This window comes from Sus scrofa, chromosome 18 (assembly GCF_054392235.1).
Source record: "Sus scrofa isolate SSC_HxYL_T2T_F1_AM1 chromosome 18, Sscrofa_HxYL_maternal_Yorkshire_Landrace_v2.0, whole genome shotgun sequence".
NCBI classification, from domain to species: domain Eukaryota; kingdom Metazoa; phylum Chordata; class Mammalia; order Artiodactyla; family Suidae; genus Sus; species Sus scrofa.
In genome coordinates, this window is record NC_139400.1 from 31,678,181 (window position 1) to 31,703,025 (window position 24,845).

General features: G+C 37.4%; 1 protein-coding gene and 1 pseudogene across 4 annotated transcripts in view; one reads left to right on the top strand and one right to left on the bottom strand.

Moving 5' to 3' along the window:
• LOC110257598 (uncharacterized) overlaps window positions 1-22,859 on the bottom strand; it is a 755,702-nt gene extending 732,843 nt beyond the window's left edge. For 2 of the 4 annotated variants that reach the window (XR_002340440.2, XR_014834364.1), the window contains exons 1-2: window positions 22,706-22,859; window positions 15,492-15,561 (exon numbers count right to left, since the gene is read on the bottom strand). The gene's annotated coding sequence lies outside the window, so the exon portion shown is untranslated. Of the gene's footprint in view, window positions 1-15,491; window positions 15,562-22,361; window positions 22,532-22,705 lie in introns of those variants that run through there. The other 2 variants (XR_014834361.1, XR_014834363.1) reach the window with 1 other exon arrangement.
• An 8-nt stretch (window positions 22,860-22,867) lies between these two features.
• Window positions 22,868-24,439, top strand: LOC100524290 (developmentally-regulated GTP-binding protein 1 pseudogene; annotated as a pseudogene).
• The last annotated feature ends 406 nt before the right edge of the window (window positions 24,440-24,845 follow it).

Sequence of the window (24,845 nt, forward strand, 5' to 3'; positions counted from 1 at the left end):
TGCAAACCCTCCCCTGGCAGGAGAATGCAAAGTTGTGGGTGAAATCAACATGGGGTGGTGTTGGGGGAGTTTTCTGAAACATGAGCACTTTTTCCAGATTCCAAATAGCCCCACCCTGATAGCATTCACAGTTTCAAAACAGACATGGAAACAAAGTGTTTAAGTTCAAAGACTACAATCACCTAGCACATTTCCTATCTACCTCCCCTCCTCCCCATAAAACTAAATCAGAATTTCGAGGCAGGGACTCGAGTCCATATTTTGAGAAAATTACAAATTCACTTTTATTTTACCAATGTTTTATTTCCATTTTTCATCTTCATTTACATGAAAATTTGGCATCTCTTAGGCAGAATGATATTTTAAAATACACAGATGCTGCAAATAAAACATCTCGTGGCTGATCAACAGAAGCATAAGGCCACTGAAATACATTAATTTGTCAGTACACATGTAAATGTGGCTAAGCAAAAATTTGGCAGAAAAACAAACATTCTCACAAATAAAGTACAACACGGTAAAACATAAACACAATTAAATGAACCAGATTATACCCCATCAATAGATGAGAAAGGCATGCCATTGACTATGTCTGCATGGTAACTATACAGTCAATTTTCTGGACTATTAGACAAAATATGCACAAAAGCTTTTGGATGATTAACTGGGTATATTAGAATCCCATTAATTTAGCCAACATGTTTTGAACACCTATCATATTTCATGTACTATGATACCCACTGGGATTACAAAGATGAAAAGAGGCATGGTTCGCACACTCACAAACTTACCATCTTAAGTCATTTCTTTACTGTATAGGTTTAGATGTATTATAGGTCAGCTTACATTTCTTAAACATTAACAAAAGTCTGATATAACATGATTTGTCAATATTCTGCAATGTTCTTGCCTTTTATAATGTGTAAAGATGAAATTCCCTTTTACTCTATGATATTTTATCAATATATGTAGTCAGTAAAAAAAAAAAGTTTTCCTTTAAAAATGTCTTGTTCATTCATTCTTGCACTCAACAAATACTTATCAAGGTATTTGTGCCATATTCTATGTTAATAACTAGAGATAGGGCAATGAAATATCATCATATTCTTATTTTTCATATACTAAATTATTTCTAAAACTAGCTACTAAAACTTCTCGTATTTCATAAACTATTTTGTATATTTATTCTTTTCCCAATAACAAAGCTCCTAGAGCCTTCCATTTGGACAGATTATTTTTTGTTTTCCTGCTGGTAGAGCTTTGCCCTCTTCCTGAGAATATCTAAACTTCTCTTATCTCCACTCAACTTATTTAATTTGATTTCTATTTCCTTGCCTATCTAATCTGACACACTAACATATGTTAATGAATCAGTAGAATATCTGCCCCCTTCCCTGTGACAGTTGTGCATTTGCGCCATGTCCTTCTAGAGATATGTATTTAAATGTATTTAAGCCAAAGTGGCTCTAATGGTAGACATTTCAAGCTCTGAGATACAGTTTGAGGAAATGATTGGACTGAATTCACAAGTAGTTACCTATATATCTATGGAGGGATTATACCACAGCCACCTGGTGTTAAATGTTGTGAAAAGTATTTTGGTATTTAATTGCATTGCTCATTTCACAGTGAGGTGCTCCCAATATGAGGCTCACACCTTCTGTTTTGGAGACTTAGGCACAGACCTTTGATTGATGAATGTAATCATTTCATTTCAGTTTTTTTTTTTTCCCACCCTTCATCCTATTGTGTCCTGCTAATCATGCAAAAGGAGCAGAGGACATTCATCCTTAAGACTCTGTTTTAACAGTCTCTGGTTCACACTTTATCAATCTAGTCTGCAGTCTGTGTAAACCAGGAATAGGGAATACTCTCTACCACCTGTGACAAATTTCAGTGTTCAAAATGTAGTTTATTTCAAGGCCACTCGTTAAGAAAAAATTAACATCAAGGTACTAGGAACTATGCTACTTCTCTGTATTTCTCATCTCATGTAGTTCTCTTTATACTTCTATGAAGTAGAATATGTATCTCCATTTCACAGCTGAGGAAATGAAGATTAAAAGAGGCTAAATCTTTGGCCTCCATTGCATAACTAATGAGTGTAACAGCTAGGATTGGAGCAAGAAGAACGATTTCAATGGTGCTAGGAATAGACCCTGACTAAAAATATATCTGCCACTATCTACCACCTTTGGTTGAAGGTCTACCTTTAGTAAATCACTCTTAGGAGTTCTAAAGTTATTTTATCTAACTTGATTTTCTCATTTCATTTTAGAAGCCTATTAAGAATATGTGAATACCAAATAGGAATATAATACCTAAAATTTTTCACCTAAATATTATTGGACATTCAGACATATCTACAGGGAGACACTGCCTGTACGAATGATATCTCATTTCACTAATCTAAGATGTCATTAATTGGAAAATACACCAATTTTCTGTGTACTACTTTTAAAAATCCCAATTAATCATGACAGTGATAATGATTTTTTATCACATCAACTTAAAAGTCACATCTCAATTTTAGAGATGTTTAAATGTGAAAAATGTGCTCCTTAGGCTTGACAAAATAATGCAGACCCTTTGAACTTGAAGAAAATAAAATAAGGTGGAATTTAGATTAAGTTTACCTGTTTCACCATTTTAATGAAGATTATTGAAAGTGCTGGTTAATTTCTTAAACTGGGTTGGGAGATCATAATTTAAGTTTTGCGTTATTGCAGAATTAAAATATGCACAATCATTATTATATTCAAGGGAATGTTGTTGCTATAGTTATAAGTTTAATTAAGAAAATACTAATTTAATGTCTATTACTTAATATTACCTTATTCTCTATAACATAAAGGCAAAACAGAAGAGACACAATGTCTTTGCTTCTTGGAATTTTAACTTGAGGCCAAGACGAGGAACTATGTTTGAGTTTAGGAAAGTAAATATACCATAACTGCATCCTAATCTCATTTACAAAGTGTTTCTGAGAACGCTTCTATATTCAGCTCAGATACCACTGTCACTGCCAAACTCGTCCCAAGAATACTCCATCACTGCTTGTATAAATTGTATAATATCTTCTGTATGTCCTCTCCTATATCTATAGCCTTACCATATCAACTATCTGAGCAAAATTTCAACAATTCTTAGCTGAGAAATGTATTTCCTGTTTTTAATTATTGTCAATTTATCTTTAACAATTATGCAAATATCAGACAGTAATAGAAATATCATAAACCTTACTTGAAATTTAATTTGGATCAGCTTTTTCACACTTGACTTTAGTTGTAAAATATAAGATTTAAAAGAGATAGCATGTGTGTAGTATTTACCAATGTATATTAGTTTTCCACATATACATGCTTTGTAAAGAGTGTTGTGTTTATTTCTCTAAGGAGTCCCTACAATGTGACATTTTGGAGTATTAGCAGCAAATAAGAGAGGAAACAATAATGGTAGCTGAGGTTGAAAAGAAAATAATTACACTTAAATTCTGTGGTATGCCTAACTGTATTGTACATTTTTCAAATGAGTGTAAAAGCTACTCGTTAATATACACAATCTCCTTCAAAAGATTCCTATTTAATGCTCACACTTTAAAAAAAAAAATTGATCATCTTTCCCTCCCATCTTTCTTCCTTCACTACTTACTTTTTTTTACTTTCCGACTCTGCTCCAAAATCCCCATCACTACAAAGTTGTAGCTTTGTTGACTAGTGCCTAGAAGAAGCTTTTCCAATTATTTTGCCCTTTCATCATAAATGAAATACCTCAAAACCATTTTTCTAATGTACAATGATCAGTAATTACAACTATTTTTGCATGATTAATTTATTAACACAATAAATCTACTTTTAGAAAGAATAATGGAAGTTTTCTTTAAATTAGCTCTTTTTTTTTTTTTTTTTTTGTCTTTTTATCTTTTCTAGGGCCGCACCCGTGGCATATGGAGGTTCCCAGGCTAGGGATCTAATTGGAGCTGTAGCCACCTGCCTACACCACAGCCACAGCCACAGCCGCGTGGATCTGACCTGCGTCTGTGACCTACCCCACAGCTCATGGCAATGCCAGATCCTTAACCCACTGAGCAAGGCCAGAGATCGAACCCGCAACCTCATGGTACCTAGTTGGACTCATTAACCACCGAGCCATGACTGGGACTCCTAAATCAGTTCTTTTAAGGATTCTCCCATAAAAGGTTTTATTACGATGTTCACCTAGCTCCATAGTTCCTGCTCTACTTCATATTTATATCCTTAGCAAGTTTATTTTATTTTCTAAAATATATAATAAATTGGAGTTCCTGTCACGGCTCAGCGGTTAACGAACCCAACTAGCATCCATGAGGATGCGGGTTCGGTCCCTGGCCTCGCTCAATGGGTTAATGATCTGGCATTGCTGTGAGCTGTGGTGTAGGCTGCAGACGCGACTCGGATCCCTCATTGCTATGGCTCTGGCTAGGCCGGCAGCTACAGCTCTGATTGGACCCCTAGCCTGGGAACCTCCATATGCCTTGGGTACAGCCCTAAAAAGACAAAAATAAAATAAAATATATAATAAATTGTTATTGCTGGCAGTCAAGTTATTTTTATACTGAGAGTTATTATATTTGAAGCAACGTGGCAATTAATACCAAGTTACGTTGACGTGTTTCCTTAAATATGTTATTTACCATAAACCCTTCTGGCTCAATTAATTGCTGTATAACAGAACTTTTAACTTTAAGGATCCTTGACTGAGAAGCCAGCAGTATATTATTTTAAATGCATAAGGAAGTAAAAGAACATTTCTTTTAGTCAGATTTACAGTGCCACAACCCTTAGGTAAGCTCTTACCTTATCAATATTCTCCTCTTAGCAGAGATCCCACACACTCACTGGCTGGGTAGGCAGGTAGGTGAGGACCCCATCCCTACAGCCCTGGTTCCTGAGCACTATCCAAAACACTACGGGGGGAAAGTTGGTCTCAGAGAAGTATTTTCAAAGTAAAACAAAGTACTTTAGAAGCACTGACTCCTGGAGTTCCCGTAGTGGCTCAGTGGTTAACGAATCCAACTAGGAACCATGAGGTTGCGGTTTCCATCCCTGGCCTCGCTCAGTGTGTTGAGGATCCTGCGTTGCTGTGAGCTGTGGTGTAGGTTGCAGATGCGGCTCAGATCCAGCGTTGCTGTGGCTCTATCGTAGGCCAGCAGCTACAGCTCCGATTTGACCCCTAGCCTGGGAACCTCCATGTGCCGTGAGAGCGGCCCAAGAAATAGCAAAAAGACAAAAAAAAAAAAAAAAAAAAAAAAAAAAATATATATATATATATATATATATATATATATATGTATATAAATCCTTTTGTAGCTAATAGAAAAGAAAACCAAACAACCAACAGAAAACATTAGACTTGAAAAACACAATTGACAAAAGACATATTTAACAGATATGGAACACTGTACCCAGCAATGAAACAATACACTCTATTTTCACCTAGTCAGAAATATTTTATGTAAAAGGCCATATGTGAGCCACAAAACAAGTCTACAAATTTCTAATGATGAAATTGAAATATAATATACACAATATTGATTATAGTGGAATTAGCCAGAAATCCACTAAACATATATATATATATATATATATATATATATATATATATATCACTAAATTTTGGATAGCATTCATTCAAACATCCATAAAATCAGAGGATGAGTCAGAATGTTGAGGGATACACCTAAAGAAGTGCTTAGAAGGAATTATATAGCCTTACGTGTAAGTATTAGAAAAGAAGGAAGGCTAAGTACTATTACTTTGTTAGTTTATATCAAGAATCAAGGAAGAACATACTAAAACTCACCAATAAAAAATAAATCAAGAACATTAAAACCACATTCTTAAAAAAAAGACTCATAAAATGATGGTCTTCTGGCAACACTACTCAAAGGGGAAAAAAAAGAAGACACAGAATAGCAACCTCACAAAGGAAAAGGCCAACATTACATACCCCACGAGTATTAAAAAACAGGAAGCACAACTTTATGTCAACAAATTTGAAAACTTAGAGAAACTTACTGGACATATTTGCTTTAAAACTCAACTTCCAAAATATCAAGAGGCTTTTTACACGTTAAAGTATATGAATTCATAATTTTAAAGTTAAAAAAAAAAGTCTAATGGAGGATACCATGGAACAAGGATGTTCACAATTACCCTATCTATTCAACATGGCATTGGATACTCTAGCCGGTGGAATAAGGTAATAAATAATAAATATACTTCCCAATTCAGTTTTTTGTTTGTTTGGAATGTTCATGTATAAAATCATGCCATTTGCAAATAAGAGCAGATTTCTCTTTTTCCTTTCTAATATTTGAAACTTAAGGCATCTTCCACCAGCTTTCAATACTAGGTGAGACCTGCTTTTTTACCTTAAGCCTAGTTAGAAGTTCTCGTACAGGACTACCCAGAAAATAGTTTGTGTCTCCTTAGGTTAGAGCTGGGACAGTTGACTGGAAAATCTACAAGGTAGAGACACCAGACAGCTGTGCCAAAAACGCAAAATGAGGTTGCTGCCGTGTTAGGCATCACTTATACCTGTAAAGTTTGTTCCTGGTAAAGAAGAGATGCACAAAAAGACAACTTACAGAATGGGAGAAAATAGTTTCAAATGATGCAACTGACAAGGGCTTAATCTCTAGAATATATAAACAACTTATACAACTCAACAGCAAAAAAACCAATCAATCAATGGAAAAATGGGCAAAAGACCTGAATAGACATTTCGCCAAAGAAGATACACAGATGGCCAACAAACACATGAAAAAATGCTCAACATCGCTGATTATTACAGAAATGCAAATCAAAACTACCATGAGATACCACCTCACACCAGTCAGAATGGCCATCATTAATAAATCCACAAATAACAAGTGCTGGAGGGGGTGTGGAGAAAAGGGAACCCTCCTGCACTGCTGGTGGGAATGTAAACTGGTACAACTACTCTGGAGAACAGTATGGAGGTACCTTAGAAATCTATACATAGAACTGCCAAAGGACCCTGCAATCCCACTCTTGGGCATCTATCCGCACAAAGCTCTACTTAAAAGAGACACATGCACCCGCATGTTCATTGCAGCACTATTCACAATAGCCAGGACATGGAAACAATCCAAGTGTCCATCGACAGATGATTGGATTCGGAAGAGGTGGTATATATACACAATGGAATACTACTCAGCCGTAAAAAAGGATGACATCATGCCATTTGCAGCAACATGGATGGAACTAGAGAATCTCATACTGAGTGAAATGAGCCAGAAAGACAAAGACAAATACCATATGATATCACTTATAACTGGAATCTAATATCCAGCACAAATGAACATCTCCTCAGAAAAGAAAATCATGGACTTGGAGAAGAGACTTGTGGTTGCCTGATGGGAGGGGGAGGGAGTGGGAGGGATCGGGAGCTTGGGCTTATCAGACACAACTTAGAATAGATTTACAAGGAGATACCGCTGAATACCATTGAGAACTATGTTTAGATACTCATGTTGCAACAGAAGAAAGGGTGGGGGAAAAACTATAATTGCAATGTATACATGTAAGGATAACCTGACCCCCTTGCTGTACAGTGGGAAAATAAAATAAAAAAAAAAAAAGAAGAGATGAGCTTTTCCTGGAGATCAATAGAGGAACATTTGGGAGAAAGGTAGACTAAAGCCACTGTAAATTTTCTTACAGTAAAAACAATAATAATAATAATGAATATTACATCATGTTTATCATGGGATAATGACTATTTTATCTTGTTTACCATGGAATAGATTGAAGGAAAGATAGGCAGGTAGGCGAGCAAACGGGCAGACAGGTAGGTATATAGGTTCATAAATATCATTTCTTCTTAGTAGCTCTATGGTATTAGTTCTATTTATGAGCATCCCGCTTTCAAATGAGGAAACTGAAGCAAGACACTGTGCAACATAAAATAGAAAAAGTCCAGGTACAGCTGACCTCTAGAAGACCAAGACATGCTAGAAGGAAAGGTAGAAGACAGTCAGAGAAAATTGTATTCCTATATCACAGAAAACTATGAAAGTGCACATGAGAAAAAGAGCTTTAAACACCTACCAGCCTGGAAACAGAAAGTTAACTTGGCAGTATCAAATGAGTACATTTATTTGACACCCCCTTTTATCCCTCCTGTCTTTCCCCAGTTTGACCCTAGAGGGGTTTGGAACTTATATTTCTGGAAATAAAATATTACCTTTGTTAGCTTTCCTATATTCACCCAAAACACTTCTCTCTCTTTTTTTTAAACCGAATCACAGTTTAAAAAAAAAAAGCTTAACTCATATTTGTTAGATTATTCCCTTATTCTGAATTCACTCTAAGAAGGATTCACACCATTACTTGCAGTTCATTATAATTTGCAAATTTTCAGTCTCTGCGGGTGTGTGTCCTCGGTTACAAAAGGATCAAATGCTTATATTTGGAAACAAGAGAAACGGGAAGAGACCATGGATTAGTTGTTCTGTTTTTCTCCTAACACTTTTTCCTTGCCAAACCAATTAAGTAAACAAGCTGCAGTTTCTATTCTAAAAATAAAAAAACACACATTTACAGTTGCCTAAATATGTTTTCCTTTTCATACATAAAAGGAAATACTCAGAGGATTTAATTATAACAAGACTTTGACATTTGTGGCATAAATATGATAGGTTAGTTAATGTTTATGTACTTTCTCTAAACACAGAAACAAATTAAAGGATCTAGCAAGCCAGCTTGAATGGTGTACAGCAGCTGACAAGCTGGAAATTTGCCACATGGATACTACAATTGCAGCTATTAGCTGGCAACTCCTGGACAAAAATGCCATCTTTCCTTATAGGGTTTTTTAATGCAGAGGAGAAATATTGGGAAAATTAAAATAGTCTTATGGAGGGGATAACTATTAAAGGAAAAGAAAGATTAATAGCAACCTATGTTGTGAAACTACAAGAATCTACAAAAGAGGACTCAAAATACTTCCTTCGAAGGAATGATACTGAAGGACCTCAACAGTTGCTTTCACAGTAGCCTAGAGATATTTTAAACTTCAAAGTTCAGCTGGGGCAGGTGCTAGGCAGAGACTGGCAAGATTCTGCTGTGAAATGATCACAAGGCAACAGTTATTAAGAATAAGAACAAAGACATTAACTAACAAGGATTTTCCAAAGAAAGAATTTTCCAAATTCTGACTGGAACATCAACCAAAGTATCATATCTTCTCAAATTCTAAATAGTAACTACATAATCTAAGGTTTTGCCCAGAGAAAATATTTTTTAAAACATTATCTACTTTTTCCTACTTCTGAAGGTAGTTATACAAAGGGTTAATGAATCCTATTTAAAATCCAAATGTGCACTTAAAATGAGGTTCATAGATTTACTCTATAGATGGATTCATAAAATGGTAATGGAGCAACAAAGCTCATTCATCCACCAATACTGTGTTCTTCTATGCTTTCTCTTGACTACACACTATCATGAACAGTTACTTCAGCTTAGAATTAGAACACTCAGTTCAAGTTGAATCTCAGTTTAGACATTCCCTGCTCTACGAATCTTTTCATGACTCTTCCAAATATTAGCAATTTATGAGCAAATCCTTCACTTTCCCCAAACTGTAGGACTTGTGCCAAAACATATTAGAAGAATCTAAATGTTTCATGTTCTTAATATGTCTTCATATTATCCTATATTTCTCCCTTCAAAATACATACTTCTCATGCACTATATTAAATTCACTTGTTTTTCTTTTCCTTTGCTAATCTTAGAAGATCTATGAAAGCAGATCTGCATTTACTGTTCACTGGTACATCCTCAAACCTCAGTGCAAAAGCGTGACACACAAGGAGAACACTGTAAATGTATGGATGGAAACGATAGATAAGCTCAAATAGAGCACACACAAAAACTCACATAAGTGAAGTTCTGACTCACAATAATTTTGGATAGCACTATAAAAACAAGAATAAGCCAACAACAAAAATACCAGAAATCAGGGAGGAGGAGCATGTCTAAACTAAGTATTCAGGATACCGTAAAACATGTGAGAAATAACAGCAAAACTTACCAACAGACAAACAACATTTACTAGACAGTAAATCCATAAGCAAGACAAAAGTTTTATCAGTCATTTTGTCACAATTTTTAAAAATACTTAATAAAGCCATCTCTTCCGTGAAGGAAGTCATAAAGAAGAAATACAAGAACCCAGAACAAAGATGGTGAGACAACAGAGGAAACAACATGTAGGCCATTAGACTTGGGAAAGAAGTAGAAGGAATGAAAACAATTATAGAAATAAAGACAAACTTTGAAAGAATACAAAGAACAGAAACCAATGAAAATATAGTAAATGACAGAGTAAAAAATTAAGTATCAAACTCAGAAAAAAAATGAAGTTAAAGTTGAGAAGAATCAGAAAGACTATACTAAAAAAGAAGACACAAAACAAGCCAATACATGTATAACTAGAGCCTCCAAAGTGAAAAAAGAGAGACAAAAATCTACAACATTTAAATATTCCATTACAGAAAATTTTAGTTTTCTGAAACTGGAAGAGCACGTTGTCAGCTAGCTAAAAGTGAGCCGGAATGACCAACACTTAAGCTACATCTCAGTCAAGATATTAAGCCTTAACAATAGAGAAACAACTAGGAGAAAGGAAGAAAAAACAAAACAAAACAAAAAAACAAAAAGAATAGGGCAGGCTTCAAACTTCTCAGCAGCAACAGAGAATACCAAAATAGAGTAGCGCAATATCCGACAGGTCATCAAAGAAAGGCATTTTACGCCCAGAGTTTATTATCCAAACAACTCTAACATACAGTAATTCTAGAAATATTTGTTTCCATGAACTTCTTAAGGAACTACTTAGAAAACTGTTGGAAAAATCTGAAAAAAAAATCAGACTGAAATCATCTAATTGTAGAATTTAGACTAAAATAAAAATGGTGATTAAAGTGGTTTGACCACATAATTTCTATTTTCCTTGCTCTTTATCTCCTCCTGCATCTTTGAGTTTCCATCTGGAAAAGTTTTTCTTCTGCATGAATAAAAAACCTTTAGTATTTTATTTGGTGCCTTGTTACTGATAAGAAATGTTCACAGTTATTCTTAATCCCCAAATTTATTGACTTTACTTTCATTTTCAGTGAATTTTTTTCACTATGTAGACGGTTTCTGGTTGGCATTTTGAAGCTACTATTCCATTACAATTAAGGCCCATTTTTTTTTTTTTTAGCAAGAAATCACCTGCTAGTGATCATTGCTACTTTCCAGATGCTCTTTATTTTTTTTTAATTCAACTGCAGTTAACACTTTCTTATGTCTGTTTTAATATTATAATCCTTCTCTACTCTTTCTCTCAACAATCCTACTTATATTAGAATGCCTCATTTGTGTTATCTTACACTTTCTTATTTTCAGTCTTGACCTGACCCACAGTCATCCTGGGTATTGCCTTCTAACTCACATATTAGTTCACAAATGCTGTCCTCATCTGAATCTAATATATTGAGAAATCTACCAATCATTTATAAATTTGGTTAATTTGTTAGTCCTAAAATTTATAGGTTTTTTTTCTAGGCAAGAAAGATTTATTTATTATCATTTCTTTCTTTCTTGTGAGAGATTTAAGCAGGTAGGCAATGAGCCTCTGCTATAGTTTTTTTTTTTTTTTTTTTCTTTTTTTTAGGGCCTCACCTGTGGCATATAGAAGTTCCCAGTCTAGGGGTCAAATCAGAGCTGCAGCTGCTGGCCTAAGCAGCAATGCCAGATCCAAGCCGCATTTGCAACCTACACTGCAGCTCCTGGCAGTGCAGGATCCTTAACCCACTGAGAGGGGCCAGGGATCGAACCCACATCCTCATGGACACCAGTCAGGATTGTAACCCTCTGAGTCACAAAGGAAACTCCCTAAAATTTCTAGTTTTTATGGTGTGTGTCCAGTTCACTACCAAATTTTTTAGTTCATATTTTATTTCCTTTAACACAGTAAACTTGTTATATTAAGGTCTTTGATGGCTCCATTATCCGAAGGCCCTAGGAGTCTTTTCTGTTGCTTATTTCTGCTGGGTTTCTTTCAATCAGTCTCTTCTCCTCACATGCCTAAATAGCTTGGATATTTTTACTTATGTTACCAGACATTATATCTGCAAAATTGATTATATAAATATAAATAATTTTAATATATAATTTACATATAATATATAATATAACTATTTAAACATAACTAATTGCATTTTAGGATTAAGATAATGTCAGCTTCTACCACAGATGACTTATCTTTAGTTTCTGCTGGGGCAGGAGACATAGGATTATCTTTATCCATTCAGAAACTGAAATATTCCAGAGCTGACATCAGCCTCTTTGACAGCCTTTCTATATCCTTCATCCTTCCTCCCAGGCTGCAACCCTCTGAGACCCCTTTTCAAGGCTGTTGGCATCCACCAGAGCCTGATATCCTTCACAAGCCTTAGACTCCAATTTCTGCTCCCACTCTAATAAAATTAGAATGGATTCTTTTCTAACAAACTGCACAGATAATAATTATAAGCAAAATGTAGTTTTCAGGAAAATAAAGAAACCATAGAAGTACTGGAGGAAGCTATGGAGAATTCACATCTAAACTTAGAGCAGGAAAGGATGTTCACGATTCAAAATCTAGAGTTCTCAAAGAAAACGTATATAAGACAAAAAGACAAACAAAAAGACAAGCAAAAAAAAAAAAAATGCATGTAAAGAAATGCCATAAATGAACTCAAAAGGCAACCCAGGAAAAATATTTGTGATTCTAACACAAATAAAGAATAACTCTTGGGAGTTCCCATCATGGCTCAGTGGTTAACAAATCCGACTAGGAACCATGAGGTTGCGGGTTCGATCCCTGGCCTTGTTCAGTGGGTTAAGGATCCAGCGTTGCCGTGAGCTGTGGTGTAGGTTGCAGACGCGGCTCAGATCTCACGTTGCTGTGGCTCTGGCATAGTCCGCCAGCTACAGCTCCGATTAGACCCCTAGCCTGGGAACTTCATATGCCGCGGGAGCAGCCCAAGAAATGGCAAAAAGACAAAAAATAATAATAATAAAAAAAAAGAATAACTCTTGCTGGGATATATAAGCTGCTAAAACTAAATTATAAAAAATAAAAATGGGCAAAGGTTATGAAAAGAAAAGGAAACACAAGTAGCTAGTAAACACATAAACATACACACAAACTCATCTCTAATGAAAAAATAATTAAAAACAATTAAATTTACTTTGAGATGTCAATGAGCAAACGAGTAATGCAAAGAAATATATAGAAGTCCCTACTGGTATTGCTTCATTTTCTTCTAGCATTTACCATTTAAACAAAGGCATCTAAGGAAAGGTAAATTGTGCTCTGCAGTAAATAAGCTATATATTCTAAGATCATTTTTAAAGGATTTTTTCTTTTTTCTTTTTGAGCACCCCACAGCATATGGAGTTACGGGACCAGTGATCAAATTGGAGCTACAGTTGTATGACCTATGCAGCACCTGCAGCAACACTAGATCCTTTAGCCCACTGTGCCTAGCTGGAGATCAAACTTGAGTCCTCGCACTGCAGAGACGGCACTGATCCCATTGCACCACAGCAGCAACTCCTAAAGGATATTTTTAATCCTCTTTTTAAATTTGCTAAGAATATGTCTATGTATGAAGTTTTTTATAGTCTTTACCATAGGACTTTTTTTTTTAGTTGAAATCATTTGAATTTAAAATTTAAATACCTCTATTAAAATGGAATTATGTCAGTCAGGGATGCAAGATCCTGGGCAAAACATGAACATAATAATAAAGCTAACAGAGTATTTCGCTTGTACCAGATACTCTTCCAGGAGCTTCATGCATAATAACTAATCCCAAATTAATCCTCTGAAGGTGGTTTAGCTATACTGATGAGGCATCTGAGATAAGAAAGGTTAAGAAAGTTGTCCAAAGGAAAGAAACATTTGCAGAGTTCTCCTGTGACTCAGTGGGTTATCGATCCAGCATTGTCACTCCAGCAGCTTGGGTCATTGCTGTGGCACAGGTTCAATCCCTGGCCGGGGAACTTCCATATGCCACAGGTATAGCACAGGTGGGTGGGGGGAGGGAAGAAAGAACCATTTGGGAGTAAAGATGTTCTTCTTGATGCTTATGATAAACATCATCTACATGTATATAAAATGTATAGGACAGACATGCAGAAGAAACTCAGCAGAGGTTACTTCCAGGGGGAACTGTGGAATAAGGATCTACAGTGAGAGGAGGATTGATGTTCTACCATAAATACTTTTGTACTGTCTGAAAGCTTTACTATGTGCATATGTTACACTTTCAGTTTAAAAATAAAAAGAGAGAAAATACTACCTATCTTGAATGTGAGTTATTTATGCTTTGCTTGGCAAGGGATGTCAAATGAAGGGAGGAAAGCCAAGGCCCAAATTGCCAATACCCCACTCTTGCTCAAGGTCTGTTCTCTTTAACAGAGAGTATTTAAGGTAATTTATAAACATAAAAAACATGTATTTTATAGATGTTACAAATATGCCCTTAGGGAAAATATATTATAAAATATAGTTTGTTTCCCTTTGTTTGCATTATTTTATATATTAATTCATTTTAAAAGCCCATCACAAAATATATGTAATATACATTATATCTGAGCATTAGTCACTTTATTAGCAGGATAACTGCACCACCTACATGTACTGAGATGCAGAAATATTCCTTTGAAAAATACCACCAGCTTTTTGATCACCATATTTGCAGTCTTATAATCATTCACCATCAAATCAGTAGCAAAACTCATCATTTTCAAAGCTATGGTGAGGTGGTATGATGAGATATCAGTCAAAAATATTGTTTCAGTTGTCAGGAAAAACACTTGTAAGGAGAACTAGTCTATTTGTCTGTTTCAAAATGAGCTTAAAAAAAAAAAAAGCTGTAATCTGAAAGACAAGAAATAAATGACAGAAGACAAGACTGATAGTTGGATGAGCCACTCCTGTTATTTTGCCTTCAGCTCAATCAGACTCACCAAAGAAATAATAATTCACACGACACAGGATAGGATGGGATGGCACTGGCAGTGCTTTCCTTACTTTGAGATAAATACAGGCAAGCAAAGACCTTGAACCTTAAGGAAAGCACTTAACCTCGATCAAAAACACACTTTAAATGAATATATGCTTGATGTTAAAAGGATCACATCATTTGGAGAGAGAGGGGCTGGTCATGTCGGCTGGCATTTAACAACACATTCCCATCAACCTCACACTCGTACATTCCTTATCACATTGGATCCCCCATTTTCTATATGTTCAAAATGATGAAACAAGTGCCACAAGGATAAGCAACTTATTCAAAATAAAACAGCTAAGAAATTGAAGAGGAGAAACTCAAATCCAGGACCGTCGATTTTAAGTCCAGAGTTGAGCAGACAGCATTTACTCACCATTTATTTTGCTCCTTTCTGCCAAGTGCTCTGCAAAGACCTCAGGATTCAATTCTCTGAAGGAGCTGACCTGTTGGTGGGAGAGACTGATGATATCCAGCGAACTAATTTATTTTTAAAGTTACATTTTGTTTATCAATTACATGATGGAGCTGAAGCGTGAGCTGTGATCAACACCGAGGTGAGGCCTCTTTTGGTAAGGGGTCAGGGAAGGTTTTGCAGACATTGTGGCATTGAGGTGAGCACTAAGGATCAGAAAAAGCTGCTTGTGCAAAGCAGGAGAAAGGACATTAGGAGCAGAAAGGAAAACAAAGTCCAAGGTTATAAGAATAGAAATGAGGCCAATGTTCTGGACCGTGGAACCAGAGGAAGCGTGTCATGCAGAGGTCTACAGAGGAGGGAATGAGGGCAGATTATTTAAGACCTTGCAGATCATGAAAGGAGTTTGAATTTTATTCTAAATTATGGAGAAATTCATTTCAGGGATTTAAACCATTAACTGACTCCATCTAATTTTAATTTACCCTTTTAAATGTAAAATTTGCTTGGCAAATGACGAGATAGTGGTACTATTTATGTAAACTGACAGCTAATATTTGAACAAGTTAGGAGCATTCTGCAGTTTAGGCCTGCTCCGCTTAATCACTCCGGACTCATATGGAATGAAGAAGGCCAGTTTGTGGCCAAATGACTTAAAATGGCCTCTGGTTCACTCTAGACTCACATATCTGGCTCTTTTCAGCCAGGGGCATGGAGCAAATGTGCCACTGGTCTCTATTATCAGCTGGCTGGCTCTCCCACATGGTGGCAACAGGATTGGACAAGCAACAAAAGTTGAAGCTATGAGGCCTCTTGAGACCTAGGCTCATAACTCATATGACTTGTACCTCAGCATTTGTCCTACATTCAATGCATCAAAGGTCACAAGGCTAGACCCAATTTAAGGGGGTGGGGGGACCAAACGCTACATTTCGGAGAGAGTTACTGCAAAGAATAATCCTTTAAACTCTCCCTAAACCATCCGTATTCTCAGAGTGAAGCAGGCAGCAATAAAGCGGATGCTCAAATTTGTTACAGTCACTGAGGAGACTGGCCAAACATAGAAGGAGGTATTTGCCCACTCCTGATCCTGTGCCTCCCAGTCACTCAAGCTGAGGCAAATACTCTCATGGCCCTAGGATTCTTATCTTTGCGGGGGTTAGGGGGCATATTGATGGCTGTTGAAAAATTAATGACCACAACAGGACCATTAGTTGCCTGTAGCCTAAGGAAATTCAAAGGCATCAGGGCTAAAACTCTGACCAATGGGAAGGATGTGCAGGTCTCATACCCTGACATGTTCTTAGCTTTAGTGCTCTTCTGGTACACTCATTCCCCTCCTGCCTAGGGTACAAGGTCTCCTCTGGTCCACACTATAACCAGATCCCCATCTCCCCCTGCACCAAATCAACTCCCAATGGACCATGATTTTACAGAAATCATTATTTTAACAAGCTTCCCAGAGTATCTCTATGAGCTGCCAGGTTTGGGAACAACTGATATTATTCATATGTTTATAGTTGAACCTAGATTCTCACACGATCTTGCTCCAAACAACATGTGCATTTTCTTGGAACTAAAGAAATCATAATGCATAAATTACTTTTCTAAGATGAGAAGAAATATTCTTTCAATTTATTTCAGATACCATTACTAGAAAAAGAAAAGTTCGCATCACTAAAATACAGAAATCCATCATAAGCGCAATATTTCTCAAATCTCAGACACTTGGTTCCTGTAAATTAGAACAGTTTCTTAGGGATATGGCTGGAAAATGCCACTTTTATGTAGTACATCTTCAAGAAAGAATACTGAAATGTATAAAAATGAACAATAGTAACCACAGAGCCCATAGAAAAGAAAATTCTACCCAGTCACAGCTACACAAATGGAGAACAGAATCAGCGCAAAGAGCAAGGTTTGTTATTTCTTCCCTTTGTGTACACCACACATTGTTAAAGTAATGATAGCAATAATGGCTATAATCATTGGTCCCACACTACAGCCTCCACAATGCCTTTCACCAAGCACTGTACATGCATGAGTCTATTTAATCTTTACAAAAGCATGAAGTAGGGGTATTATCCCTAGTCTAAAGATAAAGAATCCAGAATGAAAGAATGTTAGGTAACTTGTCCAAGTCGCACAGCTGGTGACAGGGTTGGGATGGGACCATGATACCCCAAAATGAAAAATTCAACCATTACCCCAACCTGCCGTAGAGTGAGCAGTAGGCATTATGTTCTATTATCATGTTCATCTTCTAGTCCTTCACACTTAAGGAAATGTTATTAAACTAAAACATGTTTTTCTTTTTCTAGGGGGAGCACTGTTTGCTTTTTTGTTTCTATGTTATATTCAGATCTGTCAATAAGATGAAAATTTCTTTTTTGTTTAAAGAATAATAGAGTTCTTGGCCTGCTCACTAAGTGAACAAAAGCAGAGATTAATAAGTCCATTTGAATGGGCTCTATTCAAGGATGCAAGGATCAATCAGTGCAAGTCTCCCTCTCCCACATATCACTGTTTGTATCTTCTTACAAGAAAGAGGACATTTCACCAATTTGCCAAGTAGGTCAGCAGTTTTCACAATTAGAATGTTAGCCATACATGGATTATTCCTAGGAATGATTTTATTTGAAAGTGATTTATGTCTCAATGGGTGAACAGTGCAGATCATGTGAACATAGTTTGCACTGTGAATTTTTGCTGAAAAGCCTTCGATAAATGATTAGTAACAACTTTTAACTATATCATGCATTCATATATCTCTACTTTTTTTTGCTTCTGTTATTATTTATCTTCTAAGTGGGAATTTGTTTTTTTTAATTTGCAAAGCAAATATTTTAAATTGTTTTATTAGATACATTTCAAAGAGACATCATTTCCAGTAAATGGGATATTTAAATATCTATCATGTATCTCTATTTTCTCCTGAATGTTATATAGAGTTTCTCTGCTTTTATTTATTTATTTACTTATTTGTTTTTTAGGGCCTCCCCTGCAGCATATGGAAGTTCCAGGCTAGAGGTCGAATCAGAGCTGCAGCTGCCAGCCTACACCACAGCCATAGCAACACAGAATCCAAGCCTCATCTGCAGCCTACACCACAGCTCACGGCAAAACTGGATCCTTAACTCATGGAGAGACGCCAGGGATCAAACTCGCATCCTGATGGATACTAGTCAGGATTGTTGCTGCTGAGTCACAAAAGGAACTCCTGCTATTTTTATTATGTAAAATTTGGATTGAATTATGTTATTAAAAACTGCCTATATTCATTTTGTGTACAGTTTAACAGATCAAATTTAAAGGTTTTTGTAGATACAATAAAATTCCCCTAAGACCCATTGCTGCATGCTGGGTTGTTATCTGAATGTACTTAGTTGAGAGTCAAGAGAACAGGACCCCATATTTTCTGTGAGTATGATCTCAATTTTATAACCCCTCCAGTCTCCTATTTTCAAGACCCAGGGAGAGGTGTGAAGGGAGGTGCAGGAGCATTTGACCCAAACATCAAGTGTATAGAGATCTATATCTAAATTTAGCAAAGTGAGGAATGGTGAAGTTTTATCATAAACACAGAGCTCCTGAAATTCATGAGTGCTGCAAAATCTGAGAGTGAAATGGCAGGGCCAGAGGGGAACAGGAAAATTACATGGGTCTTAGCAAAACTGGTAAAAAGACATTACCTTTCTCTTCAAATGCTCAATGTAAATTAGTTTCTCATAAATGGTGTAGAAAAAGAAGGAAATATATCTTTACCCTCCAAACAACCTAATAAAATCTTACATCTGCAGCTACCCAGTGCTCAGATGTACCAGGAACCACACTTAAAAAGAGTACATGAGAAGTGGATCGACACAACCCATCAAGACAAAAGAATCTAAAAATCTGCTTTTGTGAAGCTGAATGACTTAAGACGAGGTGTTAGTAATCAAATTATGTAGAAATGGCCAAATGTCTATTTTGTTCTGTGTGGAGACAGATACTGAAAATCAAAGCTAGGGAGTTTTAATGAGGAGACTTAATTAAGACAAATATCATCTTCAGAAACACGAGTCTTTAATTCTGAGAAAAATCACTGCCAAACTTAGTTCAGCTGTACCAATTAGCAAAGATTGGGAATTCAGAAAATCAGGCTGCTAGAAAAAGGTACTACAGAGGAATACTGCCCAGAGAGTATACTGCTGGGGCTCTGGTCCTATGACATAGACTTGGACAAGGACAAATCTTTAAATGATACCCAGCCAGACCTCCTGTGAAGTAGAGTTCGTCTATAAACATCCTGACACCTGGGAACCTCAACACTATAGAGACCAAGGACTCTTACTACATTTTTTTTTTTTTTTTTTTTTTGTCTTTTTGCTATTTCTTGGGCTGCTCCCGCGGCATAGGGAGGTTCTCAGGCTAGGGGTCGAATCGGAGCTGTAGCCACCGGCCTACGCCAGAGCCACAGCAACTAGGGATCCGAGCCGCGTCTGCAACCTACACCACAGCTCACGGCAACGCCGGATCATTAACCCACTGAGCAAGGGCAGGGACCGAACCCGCAACCTCATGGTTCCTAGTCGGATTCGTTAACCACTGCGCCACGACGGGAACTCCCTCTTACTATATTCTTTGACCATTCTTTCCATTTTTGAAGAGTTCAATCTAATTGGAAGTATTGTCTTCAGTGGAGCCAAATCTGTCTCTTCAAAGTTTTCCATTTATTCCTTAATTCTTGCTCTCAAAAATTGTCCAGATGAAGTCTAATTCTCCTCCGTACCTGTATTTGTTATGTTTTCTCTTTTCTAACACAACAGAATTTCCTGTTTTTTCTGCTGTCCCTTCAGAATGCTGCTTCAGACCTTACCACCATCTGGGTCAGTCTCTTCCAGAAAAAATCCAGTTGCTATTTTTCTTAAAACTGTGGTAACTTAGGGAGTTCCTTTCATGGCTCAGCAGCTAACAAACCCAACTAGGATCCATGAGGATGCAGGTTTGATCTCTGGCCTGGCTCAGTGGGTTGATGATCCTACGTTGCCATGAGCTGAGGTGTAGGTGGCAGACACAGCTCAGAACCCACATTGCTATGGCTGTGGTATAGGCCAGCATCTGTAGCGATTCAACCCCTAGCCTGGGAACCTCCATATGCCCTGGGTACGGCTCTAAAAAGCAAAAAAATTAAATTAAAATAAATAAAATAAATAAAACTGTGGTACCTCAAAGTGTAATCTATTCAGTGTGTCATATAGTAACTAGGACTATTACCTCCAGTTCTTTGGACTCTAGAATTTTATAAATTACGTAAGTTTGCATTAACATTTTGGCAGCTACAACACACTGTTGGCTGATTTTGAACTTGTAATCAACTAAAACACCTGTCGTTTTCTTATGAACATCTATTAAGCCAGGTTCCTCAACATTTTGTACTACACTAGTTGATTATTAAGTCCAAATTCATTTCATCCCTGTTGAACAAATGACCCATGTCCACTTGTTGAAAAATTAGAAAACCCAGCAAGATGAGCAAGAATATAAATTAAGTCATCACTTTATCCCAAACATTAAAGACAACTGCCATTTACATTTTGGCAAATATTTTCCCAATTGTCTTTTCTATACACACATATGCTGGCTATTGGAGCTTTATGTGAATTTTTGTATACAAACACAAAATGTGATTATAAATACTCCTATGATCTACCATTTCTTTAAGTTGCACTTTGTGAATGCCTTTAAAAATGTTAAGATACCTGTATATTCAATACTTTTCTTTGAAATGGATTCACACTATTCCAGTTTTAGATGTTACATTGTTCCAACATCTATGGCTCTGTAACAAATCATTTCAAAATGCAGTGACTTAAAACAACAATATTTATTTTGCTCACAAATCTGCAATTTGGAGGATCTCAACTTGTCTGTTCTAGTTAGAATCAGCTCTTTTGGCTCAAAGGCTGGAGGCTGAAACCATCTGAAATCTCATTCCCTTATATAACTAGTAGATGCTGGCTGTCGGCAGCAATCTTAACTGGGGCTATTAGGTGACCTAAGGATTTTTATATTAAATCCTTAATAAATCTGGAATTTTGGTGTATCGGAAGAAGTAGAAAAATACATTTTTATCTAAATAATTGTCTCCTGAAAACTATTTTAAAATTCATCATTTCTCCTATTATTTATTTTTCATATACCAAATAAATAAGTATACTAGTTTCTAGTTTATTTTTATCATACTGTCTATTCTAACATATTTGTCGATCAAGCTATTCTATTTATCAATGTACTACTACACAAGCTATTCTATTTATCAATGTATTACTACACTATTCTAGATACTGCTGCTTTATGAACAATGATATGTAACGTTTCTTGTTTCTTAAAGCCATTTGAGAATCTGATGAAAGGTTTAGATTCTCTACCAAAAAAAAAAAACCAAAAATCACATATGTGCATACACACAATTGTTTTCATTCAATTTCCTGCAATTACCCATTTCCGATACCCATATAAGGGGTATGAAAGATGCTCTGTCCACCCTCACTCCTTTCACCGCCCAGTCCTTCAGGCCCCCATGTTGTCAACTGCAACAGGGAGTGGATAGACCTGGCTTCCCATCAGGGTGGGGCCACAGACTCAAAAGCCATCCATCCTCTGGAGTTAACTTCATTCTAATGCCCTCTTGTAAAAGAGCTTGACCTCCCCAGCCCACCAGAATTTTTGTCTTGTGCGGATGTGTCTATACACATATGTATACTGTAGAATCAAAACAATAACGGAGTCGAGGCCAAAATGCAGATGGCTAAAGCAGGCATATTAACAAAAACACGAAATTAAACTCACCTAGCATTAGCTTTAGGAACTTATAGCTCTTCTCAGAAATGAGCAGAGGATGCTAGCCAATCCACAAACGCCAAGCCTCTTCATACCGTCTTTGGTCTTCCTTGCTCCTAACTCAGCTACCCTGCCCCAAATAAGGAAGACCACCAGGCAACCAATCAGCTGAAAATGACAAATAACTTCCGCATTTACTCCAGAAAAACCCTTTACCCTGTAAGCAACAGGGAATGCATTGCTCCTGTAGTCTTGGCGTTTCCCAGTTTTCCAGGTGGGAAGCCTTGCAAATAAACTCATCTTTCTGTTTTGTTTTACTCAGTGTGCAGAATTTGTTTTTTGATAATACATACCTGCCCTGCGTGCTCATAAGAACCAGAATAGAGGTCTGTACTGAACGATGCAGTCCACGCCCACAAAACGAAATGGCAGATGACAGAAAATTTTCCCTAAAAAACGCGGGTGGGAGTGTTGGCTGAGTGACGGGAGATCGCTCTGCGCTGTATTGTCTCGCGATGGGTTGGCGAGTCTCACGCTGAACTCTCAGGAGAAGCAGGAAGTAGCGTGCCTGCGCACTCTTAACTCATACCCGCAGTGGCAGGTTGGCTGGCGACTGTGTGGCCGAGGCAGTTAGTGCGGAAGCCACTGCACCCCTGGGGACACGCCACCACGAACAGCACCTTAGTCAAGACCTCAGAGATCAAAGCCGCTGTGGCTCGGACTAAAAAAGAGACCACGGCACAGCACTTAGGGCTGCTTACGGCTCGCTCTGCTAAGGTTCACGGAGAACTCATTACTCCAGAAGGTGGTATAGTTGGTGCGCCAGAACGTTTTGATGTGGCCAGGACAGGTGATGCTTGAATTGGATTTGGGGTTTTTCTATTTCTGGGGAAGTCAACCCAGCTCAGAAACTTGGCCAATGTATACTTCCAGGTGGCAGCCTGAATTTACTACTCTGACCACTTTACCTGGTATCCTCAAATGCAAAGGTGCCAAGATCCAGCTCCTGGATCTCCCAGGTCTTATTGAGGGTGCCAAAGATGGGAAAGTTGGACGCCATCAAGATATTTCAGTGGCCCGAACGTGTGTAGCTTGCTCCTGATTTTTCTGAATGTCCTGAAACCTTTGAGAGCTAGGAAGATAATTGAAAACAATCTGGGAGGCTTTGGTACTGGCTTGAAGAACAAACCCTCTATTATTAGCTTTAAAAAGAAGGATAAGGGAAACATTCATTTCAAGGCCGCTGCCATCAGAGTGAGCTGGATGCTGAAACCGAAGAGCTTTCTAAGAAATTTGTAATGCCGATGTGATGGTGTCACGATGTCACAGCAGATGGCTTCGCTGAATCGACGGAAGGAAACAGTTTACATCCCCTGTATCTATGTGTTAGTTAAATAAGATTGTTCACATAACTGCTGAGAAATTATATATCATCTGTAAAATTCCTCACTGTACCCATCTGTGCCCATCACTGCTGGAATTTTGATGACTTGTTGGAGTATACTTGCCTGGGAGTATCTGAAACTGGTTAGGACTCACACCAGACCCAAAGGCCAGTTCCCACAGTGTACATCCCCGGTGTGGTGCTGCCTTACCCCTGGACCATGGTGGAGGATTTCTGCTGAAAATTCACAAAAATCTTATCAAAGAATTTAAATACACTCTGGTCTTGGGTTTCTCAGTGAAACATACCAAAAAAACAGTTGACGGCCTTATGTTGGGGGACGAGGATGTCATTCACCTGCTGAAACCGTCCCCTTTCCCCATCTGCTGGGTCAACCACAGCAGGTTTCCCCTTGAGCTAACATCCTACCTCAAGCCCCTCTGGCTTTGGATCAGGCCATTGGAGAGAAATGGAGGCACCCGAACTGGAACATCACTTATCTACATGTCACCTTGTACATGGAACTACATAAAGGAACAGGTAGGAATTTTTTAAATAATGACCATATTCAGTAGTATTTCATAAATATATATGTGGGAATTCATAATTAAGGTGGTCATAGGATCATAAACATTTTTGAAATCTTGTTCAGGGCATGAATATGCAAATCTGCAAATATGTAAACAAGGACACCTTTACCTGAGGTGAGACTAATAAATGTTTAATGAATTCTTGAGTGACATAACCTTTCAGTAACAGTGCTTTCTCTGATTTTAATGCTTGCATGTAGGACACATCAGTAATTACTTATTTAAACTTTCATCTTCCATCATCTAATTAATGGGAAAAAAAGACAAATCTAGGAGTTCCTGTCGTGGCTCAGTGGTTAACGAATCTGACTAGGAACCATGAGGTTGTGGGTTCGATCCCTAGCCTCGCTCAGTGGGTTGAGGATCGGTGTTGCTGTGAGCTGTGGTGTAGGTTGCAGATGTGGCTCGGATCCTGCTTTGCTGTGGCTCTGGCGTAGGGTGGCAGCTACAGCTCTGATTGGACCCCTAGCCTAGGAACCTCCATATGCCGTGGGAGCAGCCCAAGAAATGGCAAAAAGA